Source organism: Triturus cristatus, chromosome 4_1 (assembly GCF_964204655.1).
Source record: "Triturus cristatus chromosome 4_1, aTriCri1.1, whole genome shotgun sequence".
In the NCBI taxonomy this organism is placed as follows: domain Eukaryota; kingdom Metazoa; phylum Chordata; class Amphibia; order Caudata; family Salamandridae; genus Triturus; species Triturus cristatus.
In genome coordinates this window covers 935,318,516-935,332,644 of record NC_140585.1, presented here as the reverse complement: position 1 = coordinate 935,332,644, position 14,129 = coordinate 935,318,516, and the positions used below count along the sequence as shown (strand labels likewise).

The window sequence follows — 14,129 nt, the reverse complement described above, 5'->3', positions numbered from 1 at the left end:
CTGGGAGTGTTAGGCACACACCCCTCCTGTCTCTGGGCACTGCTGGGAGGACTCTGCACACACCCCTCCTGTCTCTGGGCACTGCTGGGAGTGTTAGGCACCCACCCCTCCTGTGTCTGGGCACTGCTGGGAGGACTCTGCACACACCCCTCCTGTCTCTGGGCACTGCTGGGAGTCTTAGGCACACACCCCTCCTGTCTCTGGGCACTGCTGGGAGTGTTAGGCACCCACCCCTCCTGTCACTGGGCACTGCTGGGAGGACTCTGCACACACCCCTCCTGTCTCTGGGCACTGCTGGGAGGACTCTGCACCCACCCCTCCTTTCTCTGGGCACTGCTGGGAGGAGTCTGCACCCACCCCTCCTGTCTCTGGGCACTGCTTGGAGTGTTAGGCACACACCCCTCCTGTCTCTGGGCACTGCTGGGAGTGTTAGGCACACACCCCTCCTGTCTCTGGGCACTGCTGGGAGGACTCTGCACACACCCCTCCTGTCTCTGGGCACTGCTGGGAGTGTTAGGCACACACCCCTCCTGTCTCTGGGCACTGCTGGGAGTGGGGAGTGTTAGGCACACACCCCTCCTGTCTCTGGGCACTGCTGGGAGTGTTAGGCACCCACCCCTCCTGTCTCTGGGCACTGCTGGGAGGACTCTGCACACACCCCTCCTATTTCACAATCTGTACGCTTAGAACATACACGGGTGTGGGTTCGCTCCATGCATACGCGGGTGAGGGTACGGGTCGTACTTACACAGTTGGCATGGGGGTACGCTCCATGCATACGCGGGTGAGGGTATGGCTCTTACTTACACTGTTGGGGGGGTACGCTCCATACGTACGCGGGTGTGGGTACGTGTCGTACTTACACTGTTGGGGTGGGGGTACGCCCCATGCATACGCGGGTGGGGGTACATGTCGTACATACACGGTTGGGGTGGGGGGTACGCTCCATGCATACGCGGGTGAGGGTACGGGTCGTACTTACACTGTTGGGGGGGTACGCTCCATGCGTATGCGGGTGTGGGTACGTGTCGTACTTACACTGTTGGGGGGGTACGCTCCATGCATACGCGGGTGTGGGTACGTGTCGTACTTACACAGTTGGGGTGGGGGGTACGCTCCATGCATACACGGGTGGGGTACGTGTCGTACATACACGGTTGGGGTGAGGGTACGCTCCATACGTCCGTGGGTGAGGGTACGGGTCGTACTTACACTGTTGGGGTGGGGGTACGCTCCATGCATACGCGGGTGGGGGTACGTGTCGTACATACACGGTTGGGGTGGGGGTACGCTCCATACGTCCACGGGTGAGGGTACGGGTCGTACTTACACTGTTGGGGTAGGGGTACGCTTCATTCGTCCGCGGGTGAGGGTACGGGTCGTACTTACACTGTTGGGGTGGGGGTACGCTCCATACGTCCGCGGGTGAAGGTACGGGTCATACTTACACTGTTGGGGTGGGGGGTACACTCCATGCATACGCGGGTGGGGGTACGGTCCATACATATCCGTACCCACGCTGTGGAATGCTTGTGCGGGCCGTACCCAGGCCTTTGCCACGTGGCTACGAGCCGTCCCGCCATTGTTGGGGTGACGTAGGTGTGGGCGTGGTACGACTCGTACCCACGCTCTTAAGGCGTGGGTACGGGACGTACCTGTATTGTTGTGTTGCCGGTTCGCGTCGTCAAGAACTTCCGTTGTGGCGGTCGCTGGCTTAGCTGGACACGCCCCCACCCCCTCGTAGTGACCAGGGCCTGAGGGTCAGGTATGTCCAGGGCATGTGTGGTGTGTGACTTTGGTGGGGGTTTTGTGGCCTGCCCCTGGTCCTGCCACCCCCCCCTTTCCGCCCTCCCTTTGTTGTTCTGACCTTCTGCGGCGTCTGCGTCCGAACCTGTAGAGGAGGTCGACTGCTATGAGGGCCGGGATAACACGTAGGTTCGGGTCCATGTCTGTCCGTCGCGTACAGGTACTCCTTGTTCGCGTCGTCCTGTCTGTCCGTCGCGTACAGGTACTCCTTGTTCGCGTCGTCCTGATTTCCCGGCAGTTTTTGGCAGCCGGAAAATATTCACCGTGCGGGATGACGTCGGTGCGAATCGTAATTCTTGGTTCGTGAATGGCAGGCTGCGTGCGTCCCGACGTCATGTCGGCGCTTTCCCGGATCGCATTTGTACGTTTATTTTCGTCGGTCGGGGTTTTGTACGATTCGTACGGAAATGGTGTTTCCGTGCGAATCGTAATTACATGTTTGTATATTTTTACGACCGGGTACGCGTCGGACGGAGAATATGCTCCGTCCCACGGTTCGTACCCGGTTTTTACAGGATCGTGATCGGCACGTCAGATGTTATATATGGAATTGTATGAAAGATAAATAAACTATAGCTAGGGAAGTTAGGAAACATATTTTGCTATTAAATGTTCAGTAAAAATACTTGACTAGGGTGACAAAATATATTTATTGTGACTCTGCTCCTATTCTAGACCCGTATCAAGGGGTACATGACTACTTGAAACAACATTTATTGTGATGAGAGAAAAAACATTGGGACCAAATTAAGATTAGGCTAAACGCCCAACACCACGAGTTAAGGTGAGAATGGTTAGAAGACTATTTTTTCAAGACAAAATAGAGTCGTATTTTAGTCCTCTCTACAAAATATTTTCCCTCTTTTTACCATACAGACTAACAATTGTAGAAACTGAGGCAAAGGATCCAAGGCTAATAAGAGACCGTGAAGCTCTTTTTAAGAAGTACAAGGTAGCTGTCTGAAGCTGTGATTAGAATAAAGAAGTCTTTGTTTCTAGCAGCTCTTTGCTTATGTTTAGTTCAATAGAGGTGATGGGGCACTTATTGTGAACAGCATGTAATATAGGCCACATGGCCAAGTGGGATATAGTATGAATAGCTCATTGTATGTTTCTCAATTTTAAATTGTAACTTTAGGTTGGTTTAATTTATACGGTTATCAAGGTGCATCATTGTGAGAAAATATCTGATGATTTGCAACTGTTCAGCACATGCACTCTTTGTAGTCAGGAAGTAAATTTGAAAGTCATTTTTTTGTACAGTATGAAGAGTGTTGTTAAATAGGACAAAGATTGTTTATAGCTTTAGATATGTATAATTGAAATAAATTTTATGTTTGTAACAGCCCTGAAGAAGAGCAGTGGAGCGCGAAACACATGTTGACTGTTTTCTTTCGCTATTTATTGTATTAAGACTACTTGGCTATATTGACATCAACAAAAAACTGAAGAAAGAATAAAAAGAAACTAAACAAGAAGAAGTTTGTTAAACATTGTTGTTTGCTGAAGTCACAGTACTTTGTGTTTTATGTGTTTGGAAGAATACACTGGTGGAGACCAGTGACTGGGATACTTAGCGCCGGGCAATATTTCTGTTACCCAAGTACAAGTTATATATGTAGATATGTATATATACATATATATACCAAAACTAATAACAAAAATGTAACAAATAAACTGCAAAAAATGTAATACTTGCCAAATTAAGTTTACAAAACAGTAAACAATAGAAGAAAATACTTAACTAAAAATATCTTAAAAATTACAAAAATGTCTATGTATAAAAAATATAAAACTAAATACACAAACACATAATAATAATATATATTTAAACAATAGCAACAAAACTATTGAATTCTAGGAACAATAAATATACTATTCCCAGTTCATTCTTTGCAACAGTAGGGAACGCGTTGGACTGCGGAGGGGTAAACATTACTATTCCCACCCCAGTGGTGCAACAGTAGGTAAAGCATTGGACTGCGGAGGGGTAACATTCACTTGTCCCATTCCAGTCTGTGCAACAGTAAGGGAAACATTGGACTGTGGAGGGGGAAAATGTACTATTCCCACTCCAGTCGGTGCAACAGTAGGGAAAGCGTTGAACTGGGGAGGGGTAAAATTCACTTGTCCCATCCCAGTCTGTGCAGCCGTAAGGGAAACATTGGACTGTGGAGGGGTAAAATGTACTATTCCCACTCCAGTCGGTGCAACAGTATGGAAAACGTTGGACTGTGGAGGGGTAAAATGTACTTGCCTCATTCCAGTCAGGGCAACAGTAGGTAAAGCGAAGGACTGCGGAGGGGTAAAATTCACTTGTCCCATTCCAGTCTGTGCAACAGTACAGAAAACATTGGACTGTGGAGGGGTAACATTTACTGTTCCCATTCCAGTCAGTGCAACAGTAAGGAAAGTGTTGAGCTGTGGAGGGGTAAAATTTAATATTCCCACTCCAGTCTGTGCAGCAGTAGGGAAAGTGCTTCACTTCAAACACATACCATATTTTAATAGCTGCATTAATTGATTAATTGAACAAAAATATAAAGCTTTTAATATAAAAATGTCTTATATATATATATATATATATATATATATATATATATATATATATATATTCACAGAAAAAAACATAGGTTTCACACACGTTATAGTTAGGAATTAGCATTTAAAAAACCTTGCAAATTCACTTAAAAAACCATAGGTTTCACACAAGTTATAGTTAGCTGTACATTTCACTCGTAAAGTTAACTATAACTTGCGCGCCCACAATAAACTGCTGATGACGTCACATATTACATCACTTATGACATGGTCAGTGACATCACTCATGACATCAATGATGACATCTGAAATGACACATTGTGCATTGCGGTCGCGCAAGTTATAGTTACCTGATCTAACTATAACGTGGAATTTCATTGGTTTTTTACGAGTGAAATGTACAGCTAACTATAACTTGTGTGAAACCTATGGTTTTTTAAGTGAATTTGCAAGGTTTTTTAAATGCTAATTCCTAACTATAACGTGTGTGAAACCTATGGTTTTTTCAGTGAATTTGTACGGTTTTTTAAATGCTAAGTTATGTATTTATTTTTAATTTTTGCGCGCGCTGCGGGCACTCGGTGCGCTTAGCGCACCGAGTGCCCACGTTGCGCATTTCGTACCGTGCACGCCTCGCCATTTTTTACAAAATATCAATTGTTTTTTTCTCCCTTGGGGGTCCTTAGATTTATATATTAAATGTGATTGTTAACTCCGCGAATTTTTTAAAAATTATTAAATTTATTTTTCATACTTTTTGGTGCTTCGTGAACCCCCTGACGAACGCTAGGGGGTCTGCAACTCTCTTCGTTGCCCCCTTTTCATGTTATCAACCTTTGTTTTTCAGTGCGAGAGACAGAAAATGGCGGCCGATACTTTCTGATTTCGACCGATTCGAATGTTTACAGTCATGTAACCACCAATCAGAATTGAGCTCGCGCACGGCACCGTACGCGTACGGTAAGCTTACCGTAAGCGCACGGAGCGCGCTTACAGATATATATATTGATTTAAATGCTATTTTCTCAGGACCTACTGAACAGATTTACACCAGACCTGCAAAAGGCACATCCCTGACCTGAGGACTACCTCCCTGCCCAATTTCAAGTAATTCTGTTCAGCCGTTCGGGCTGTAGCTCGGACTAAAGGTCCTATGGGAAAATGCATGGGGAAAACGCGTTTTGGGACACCCCTTTTTTCTCAGCCCCCGCTTGACGAATCCCCCCGAGACTTTCAGGGTAGGAGCGGAGCGTAGCGCCCCATTAGTTTTGAAAAATTCGCGAGGATTCGTCAACCGGCGCCAAAGTTATTCCAAATAGAATGTTGCGGATTTCCTATGGAAACACGGTCCTAACTATAACTATCTACTGGCAACCGCCAGTAGATAATATATATATATATATATATATATATATATATATATATATATATATATAACACCATCTCCTTCTTTGGAAGTAGACAAGGGGACACAGCGAGGCTTCATGAAGCCGTTTATTTAGACTTCTGGCATGACGCATTTCGGCGATAGCCTTTCTCAAATGCCTCGGGTGCTTGGGGTTTCCTTTTTTTTTGTCTTTTATATTCTGCCCCTCCTTCTAAAGTAGTGTGGTGCACACCTGAGCCACATTTCATCAGAGAACACTCAAGCAGTTCAATGTTTAAAGACTGCAAATCCCATCATGCAGTTTGTTCAAAGCATGGATCAATGTCTCTTTCAGACGGATTTTTATATTACTCAAAGTGAGAGGCTGATTTTGAAAGTGGTTAGGTTGAAACCGTAGCACTGTGCTGGGAAACAAACAGTCTCTGAACCCTCACTTCCAGCCCCACTTTCCCGCTGGTAGCATACCTGGGGACGCCGGTTCAGTGACTACGTCTCTCCATGTGGTCATGGACTGTCGGATGACAGCAGTGCCTCTGTTTCCTTGGGTCGGGCGGCGGTTCCAGGTTTCACTGGCTGCACGCTAAATATCAAAACACCATCTCCTTCTTTGGAAATAGACAAGGGGACACAACGGGGCTTCATGAAACTATTTATGCAGACTTCTGGCATGACGCCATAATTATACATTTTTTATAGTATAAAAATGTTATTCATGTATTATTTAATTAAATTCCCACACTATGCTCCCACATACCGAGCAACCCACATTCAAAATAGAAGGTAAATAAAAAAGTATAGCACAATGTACCCATACAGTAATAATAAAATAATTAATAATAAATTAACAATTAATTGTTAATTAATTATGACTCCAATAACTTCCCACCCTATTCCCCTAGAACACAACAACCCACATCTAATATATAGCATAAATATATATTTATTGAACAATTTTAATAATTATTAATAAGTTACATATTTTAATTAAAATTAATAATGAATTGGTATTTATTATATTATTTGTTTTTAGAAGTAATATACTTTATTCGGATTAGACAAGAATCCATAAAAGCATACAAACCACTCAAGCATTACATGCATAAGGTACAATAGATAAAAACAAATGCAATTCATCAAGTTCCCTCAGAAACAGCATCTCTACATAAAATCCATAAAAACATCGGCCTTAAAAACATTCTAAAATACAGATAAAATAGACCTCAACACAATACAAATTTCCCTGGGCACACCTCCAGGTCAGCATAAGGTAACTTATATTATAGTAATTTAGTTATTTGCCCTACACCCGTCACTATAGTACACAGGTGACTAATCTAATATTTGTCCTAACTTTGTCACCAATTACCCATTAAAACCAGCCTGGATGTCTCAGCCTTCAAAGGGCGAATGTTTTTTTTCTAAGGGCCCGATTCCGATCTCACTAGGAAAGCCCTCCGTACAACTCGGATCCGGAGGGCTTTCCTAGCGAATCGCACTCCGGGAGTCCTAGTTCCCATAGCAAAAACGGGTGGGTGTGAAAAAACCTGCACTCTGTGGCTGGCACCCCATGGTGACCCCACACTGGGCATGCATGGAAAGGGGGGACCCATGGGTACCCCTACGGGACCGATTCTGAGGGCCCCAGGTGAAGGGGGGTCTGCTACAGCCCCCCGAAGTCCTATTCCCACAGTCGTATTGTCTTGGCAAAACTAAATCGATACAGATGTCTGAATCGTGCAACGTACTCGCTCTTTCGGAAGCCGGCTCCATTACACGGCACGATTCAACTGCAAACGAGTCGGATTGAAGGATCAGGTTCGGAAATTATACGCTTGACGCAGACAAGATCTTCACACCGTACTGGGACGATTTGGTTAGGAACATAGGCTCCGGATCGGATTTGCTTGTTCTGGAACCCGTCTGGAGGCCTTCCTAGTGAGATCGGAATCGGGCCTTAAGTCTCAATTATTAAAACAATATAAAAAAACACAGATATTTTTGAAAACTTTATTATTTATTTTAAAAAATCAATATTTTTGCCAACGATATTTCTTCATCATGATATTTATGTGTCACAATATTAAAAACTCGGGGGCTTATTTATGAGCCCTTGGGACACTTTTTCTCCGCCATTGCATCACTTTTGTGAAGTGGCGTAAACAATGGACCACGTTCTGCCATATTTACAAGGTGGCGCATCTAGGCAGATGAGTCACTTGTAAACGCCTGCGCCACATTATACCTGCGCCATGCATAATGAATACAAGGTGGGCATTCTCCTATATCAAAGCCTCGTAGAAGAGGCCGATTGAAATATATAAGATTTCAGTGCGCCGTTTCTAGGATGCCATTCCGTCAAAACCGTATGCCTGCCTCATTGCTCCCCCATGCATTGCTGGAGTTGAATCATGCTTGCGACACAACTCCAGCAATGCATGACTTTTGCGCCGACAGATATGTCAGGATTCCTAACATATTTGTCTTTCCTTGTGAAATGGAGCGCCGTTTAATAAATACGGCGCATCCATCGTGTCGCAAAGAGGGGGCAGTGAAAACTGTTGCATCACAGTTTTGTTTCGCTGTGACAGTTTTCATAAATAAGCCCCTCAGGGGCTTATTTATGAGCCCCTTGCGACACTTTTGGGCTGCCGTTGCGTCACATTTTGTGATGCAACAGTGGCTTAAAAAATGCGCCATATTGTGCCGTGTTTACAAGGTGGCGCATCAAGGCAGATGTGTTACTTTGTAAGCCCCTGCGCCACATTCTACTTGCTTAGAAAAACAACAGGAGCATAACCCATAAACCTCGTTGAGATAGGGTGATAATATATGAAACAGCAACAACTCTCAACTGGTATCATTCAGCACAGACAAATGTATTGCATGTAGAAAACATTACAGAAGAGATAAGGAAGACTCAGAGAGAAGTGAAAGTGAATAATGAAACAATAGTTACAAGATTCTGAATTCAATTTGCAACAATACAAAATAATTTATATAAATTATTTTGTATTGTTGCAAATTGAATTCATTTTCGCTGTGCAAGGACCTGCAAGGACGCCACGCTGACAAAAGGGGGAAGGCTGCTGAATCCCACTGCTACGGGACTGCGAGGACCACGGTGCTCAGCGCCGAATTGATTGACCTCACCTGGCTCCTCTTCCCGTTCCTGCCTCCACCACTCAAGCAACGACTCGCGGCCCCCGCTTCGCGGGCGCCGCTCGCAGGTCTCACCTGTATAAATTCTCAACTGGGTGTTCACTCTGTGTGTGACTTTCGCTGTGCAAGGACCTGCAAGGACGCCACGATGATAATAGGGAGAAGGCTGCTGAATCCCACTGCTACGGGACTGCGAGGACCACGGTGCTCAGCGCCGAATTGATTGACCTCACCTGGCTCCTCTTCCCGTTCCTGCCTCCACCACTCAAGCAACGACTCGCGGCCCCCGCTTCGCGGGCGCCGCTCACAGGTCTCACCTGTATAAATTCTCGACTGGGTGTTCACTCTGTGTATGACTTTCGCTGTGCAAGGACCTGCAAGGACGCTACGCTGACAAAAGGGGGAAGGCTGCTGAATCCCACTGCTACGGGACTGCGAGGACCAAGGTGCTCAGCTCCGAATTGATTGACCTCACCTGGCTCCTCCTTCCGTTCCCGCCCCCTCTTGCCCTCCTGGTCATCTGCAAGACCCCACCTGAATGCGCTAGCGGTACTCGCGCGGGACGTAGCACGGGGCGAAGACCGGGCTAAGAGCGAGCTGTTTGTGGCCGTTCGTGGACGGCCGTGGACGGGACGGGCCTTTACCCCCAAGAGTGACATTGTTCGTGCTATACAAACTTCTGCGATAGTGTGAGTTAACGCCCTACCTTTACTCGGTTGTTAGCCTGAAGTAGTAGCTGTTGTGTTATACTTCTGTATTTTTTCACTTTCTTTTATTACAAACTCAACGTGTTTTTAGGCTCATCTCTTTGTAGTTTTTCCCTGGCTGCCCCCACTATTGCGTGTTCCCCATCCTTGAGGATGACTTCCCTAAGGTCTGGTAGGAAGATTGCGCAGGACAGTATTGGGGGTCGTGTTACAGGGACTTTGGACAATTTTATTATTGGGGCAGCTCAGGTTCTCGAACAGGAAATTATTTTAACTGAAAAAAGACTGTCTCTAGAAATTTCTGCCAAGAGATCGTCCCTTGGTAATATCATGACAGCTACCTCCCCTGAATGTAGGCCGCCCCAACCTATTGTTGATCATTCAGTTAGTAACGTGTTAGGGACAGTGGTCCCCCCTGCTTTGAGTACGTTGGATAATGCACCCGCTATCATAAATACTCCTGCACCCAGTGGCTTGCTTTCAAATCTTAGTGACAATCATTCCCAGCTAACTATTGGGCAGCCAGGTATAGATACCACGACTCTGGGTTGTAAGCCACTGCCCACTCAAGGGAAGAGAAAACGCGGGGGAGTGCCCCCCAAGGGTAAACGTGCCAAAGTGTCTAAATTACCCAAACTAGTAAACCAATGTCATGCTCCTCATTCCCATATGTCTCGTAGTGCTTCTACCGTTGTTGGGAGTCTCATGACATCTTATTTCCCCACTACCCTGCCTCCTGGCTATACCGAGCCTCTAGAGCAAATACTTAAATCGTTCTTCTTACCCTTATACGAGAGAGTTAATCGTCTCTGGTCCTCTCTAGAGAAATTAGAGAGCATGGTGTCCACTAACACATCCCTATTGGAGAAGATTATGGCGACACCTCCTGTCTCTAAGACCCCTCTTTCTCCCGACACAGCTGTTAAAGTGGGGGTCGCTCCCAATGGCATCACTCCCATGGCTAGTGCACCTTCCGATCCACACGCTCTTAAAGATCATACTGTGGAAGCTTCACATCCACTAACAAGTACCATTACGCTTAATGATCCAGTTAGTAACGCTGTCACTAACACGAGTAACCCTACAATCCGACAATCCATTTCCGAGGGTGATGGTTCCTTTTTAAAACTTCCATGTATTAACCTCCCCCCAGAGTCACACCCATATACTGTCATTTTGGTAGGGGTTCCAAGGCTCCCGCAGGCTAAGATCGAGTCCCATAGTGAGCTGAAGAACAAAGTAATCCACTGGTTAAATCAAAATAGGCCATTGCCGGATAGATTCTGTGCTGAGATTTTGACAGTTCGCAGGGTGTGCTGGTTGGGAAATGGGGTTAAGAGAGTGGAGGGTGATTGTGTGATTATTAATTTTCGGGATCCCAGGGTGGTGAGTCATATATGTTCCCATCGTAATACCACGAGTGCCACTAGAATAATCACTCTGGATCTGTCACATTTCTATCCTCTTGACCCACGTGTTATACCCAGTGACATGGCAAATGGTTGGGAAAGGGTCAACAGGGGCTTTCGCTGCCAGCCAGGTTTAGATTTTCATCTTCCACTGTCAAATTCCTTCGCCCCCCTGAACAATTTAGATGGGGTCGATTAACCATCCCCAAATCCTCTCAATCTGGGTTGTGTGTTTAAGGCCTTTGATGGCACTGTTCATTCTGGGCTTGTAAGTCGGGGTGGGACTAGGGGGGCACATATGGATTCAGGTGTTTTGTTTTCCAATTATGCTCATGATCCACATATTGCCCCTCATAGAAATTTAGATCCCCCATCACCAGCCCCGGAGTGTTCTGACAATTATTTGCTCATTAGTACCATTATTCCCAAGTCACCAAGAACTGAGTTGGTACTCCGTGCTGGTGCGTCGCCATCAGGCAATCCTCCAACCATTCCCTCTGATCCCTGTGTCCTTGAGATTGAGAGTTTGGTATCTGGCAATATCGCATCCTACCCAGCAGTTCTGAGTTCCTTACCCGCTCCTTTGCCTATTGATACCTCTAGCCCTCCCCCCTCACTCTGGCCTCATGGAACATTGCTGGTCTCCGAAGTAAAATAACCTCGGAGGATTGGTCTTCCTGGGTAACCACCCACGATATTCTCGTTTTTCAGGAAACGTGGGCTGTGGACCCTATTTTTTTCCCTGGATATGTGAACTTTTTCAAGGGGGCTTCTAGTGGCACAAGGGGCCGCCCCTCAGGCGGCCTCTGTATATGGGTTAGGCAAAGCCTTAAGTTTAGCTCTACCGAGCTGGCCATTGATAGCCCTGATTTACCGATAATCTCCCTGCAACACAACGATGACCCCAAAATTTTGATCATTAATGTATACAACAGGGGCCTTCCTGGTGGGCGAGGTACAAACACCTTTTTACAACTGGATGGGTTTTTGGACACTGTCGATCCATGCATTAATGTGGTAATAGTGGGTGACCTAAACTGCTGTTTCGAGCCGATGCATTTTGCGTGGGACTCACTCACATCGGAAGTGGACTCCATCTTTAACATCCCCCCTCTTGACTTTCCACCCATCAAGCGGTGGACTGAATCTGCTGTCCAGTGGATGAGTTTATGTATGGAGCGCAGTTTTAGGGCTGCCAATGGACGAACCCCATCCGATAAAAAAGGTATGGAGACTTTTTCTGATGGTCGAGGTCGTAGTAGTAGAATTGATTACGCCCTAATCAAAGTGGAATTTTGGTCCTCATTAAGCGATATGGTGGTTTTAGACCGCCCGGAGAGTGACCATAACCCCTTAGTCTTGACTTTTCTGCTCTGCCCAGCCCATAGAAACCCACAATCAGAGACAGTGACTGCTGATGTACTCCTAACCAATAACCAACGGAGAGTGCGCTGGGAAAAGGTTGCCCTTGACAGTGTAGTACTCTCTGAGATTAGCCTCAAAGTTTCCTGTGCGTTGGAAGACTTGCAGTCTCTTCGGAATTCCGAAGATGTCGTTGGTGAATCTGCTAATATACATGTAAATTTATTTTCTGGCCTTAAGTCCCTTTTTGCCAAACCATGTAAGGCCATGAAACCATTCACCCCAAAGCTTAGCACATGGTACACTAAAGCATGCCGTGAGTCCTATAGCAAACTGAAAACTGCCATTATAACTAAAAACCAGGCATCCATTAGACTAGCCAGGAAGGACTATAATAAGGCTAAAGTTCAAGCTAAACAAGATTGGGACAATGATCACTGGAATAACCTCTTGGCAGCCAGCAAACAAAGGAATCAAACTTTGTTTTGGCACATCTTGAAGTGGGGTAACTCTCCGAGTATGCAAGTCCCCTCAAACAATGTGCCCCCGGACACCTGGGTGTCGCACTGTGAATCTCAGTTCTCGGACAACAACTTGGCAGTAGAGATCGCCCCTCCATTAAGTAGGGATTTGACTACTTCGTTGAATTTTAAATTTGATTGTGAAGAGTTCAAGACGGCTCTATCCAAGGTGCCCAGTGGCAAGGCACCAGGAATTGATTGTGTTCCCGCGGATCTCTTCAAATCCGACCCCTGCAATTGGGTGCCCTATATTACATTTTTGACAAATGCCATAGCTAAGGGGGCTGCTATTCCCGAATCATGGAAGGGCGCCGAGATTCTTCCCATTTTTAAAAAAGGCGATCGCTCCTGTCCGGGGAATTACCGCCCAATTAGTCTTATTGATTCTGTTCAAAAAATTTCATAGGTTTTTCGTAATTCTCGTAGCTAGCTGCGTTCTTCATCAATGCGTGAGCCGAGTGATCCACCGCCAAGAGTCACAGGCAAATTTTCGAAAACGTTCGCCCACCTGCGGGCGCAGGAGAGGCGGGAGGAAGGCGACACCGTCTGTCCGCCGCCCGCGCGGCGAGACGGCCTGGGGGCCCCGTTCAATGCTTCCCCTCTGGCAGTCAGACAGCACCGTTGGGAGAAAAAAACATTGCCAGGCGCTCGGCCCGGGAGCCCACCCACCCGGGGGGAGAGGGAGGGTGCTCCCAGAGCAATGGGAGCAGGCAGCCCCACAGCTGCCGGTCCCTCCCGGGGTCACCCAGAAGGGACCGCGCGAGTCTTCAAACCCCACAGCCCGGCCACACGGGACCGGGTCCAACCAGGTACCTGGCAACGAGGGAGGGTCGCCCCACCTGCACATCAGCCGCCCGTCGCCGGGTGGCCCGAGCCGTGCCAGCGAGCTGGCGATCAGCCCACCACCACCCTCACCTGGGTCAGAGGCGCCAGAAAGGAAGAGCCAGGCAGCTCCCCATCCTGCACGCCTCCCACCGAGAGGAGCCGGGGTCCCCTCACAGGCCCTCGGCCCCTTCTCTTCCAGGCCGCCCTGCCGTGCGAGAAGGGCCGCTCCTCGGTCGCCTGGAACCCGGTCAGGTTGGGCCGGTACTCGGGATGCTGGAGGGCCCAGCCCGGCGCCAGGGCCTTTTTGAGGGAGGGGTGGTGCCAGCCAGGGGATGCACTGCCATTCGGTTCCCCCCACACCGCTGGGGGGAAGGGTCATGCCGGTTGAGCTTGGGTTCCGTCTCGGAGAGGG

At 47.3% G+C, this 14,129-nt stretch overlaps 1 protein-coding gene and 1 pseudogene across 1 annotated transcript in view; one reads left to right on the top strand and one right to left on the bottom strand.

The window, feature by feature from the left end:
• LOC146855860 (vomeronasal type-2 receptor 26-like) overlaps nt 1-14,129 on the top strand; it is a 500,093-nt gene that overhangs the window by 121,968 nt on the left and 363,996 nt on the right. The window lies entirely within an intron of this gene.
• Nucleotides 13,254-13,370, bottom strand: LOC146855862 (5.8S ribosomal RNA; annotated as a pseudogene; the record flags this gene model as incomplete).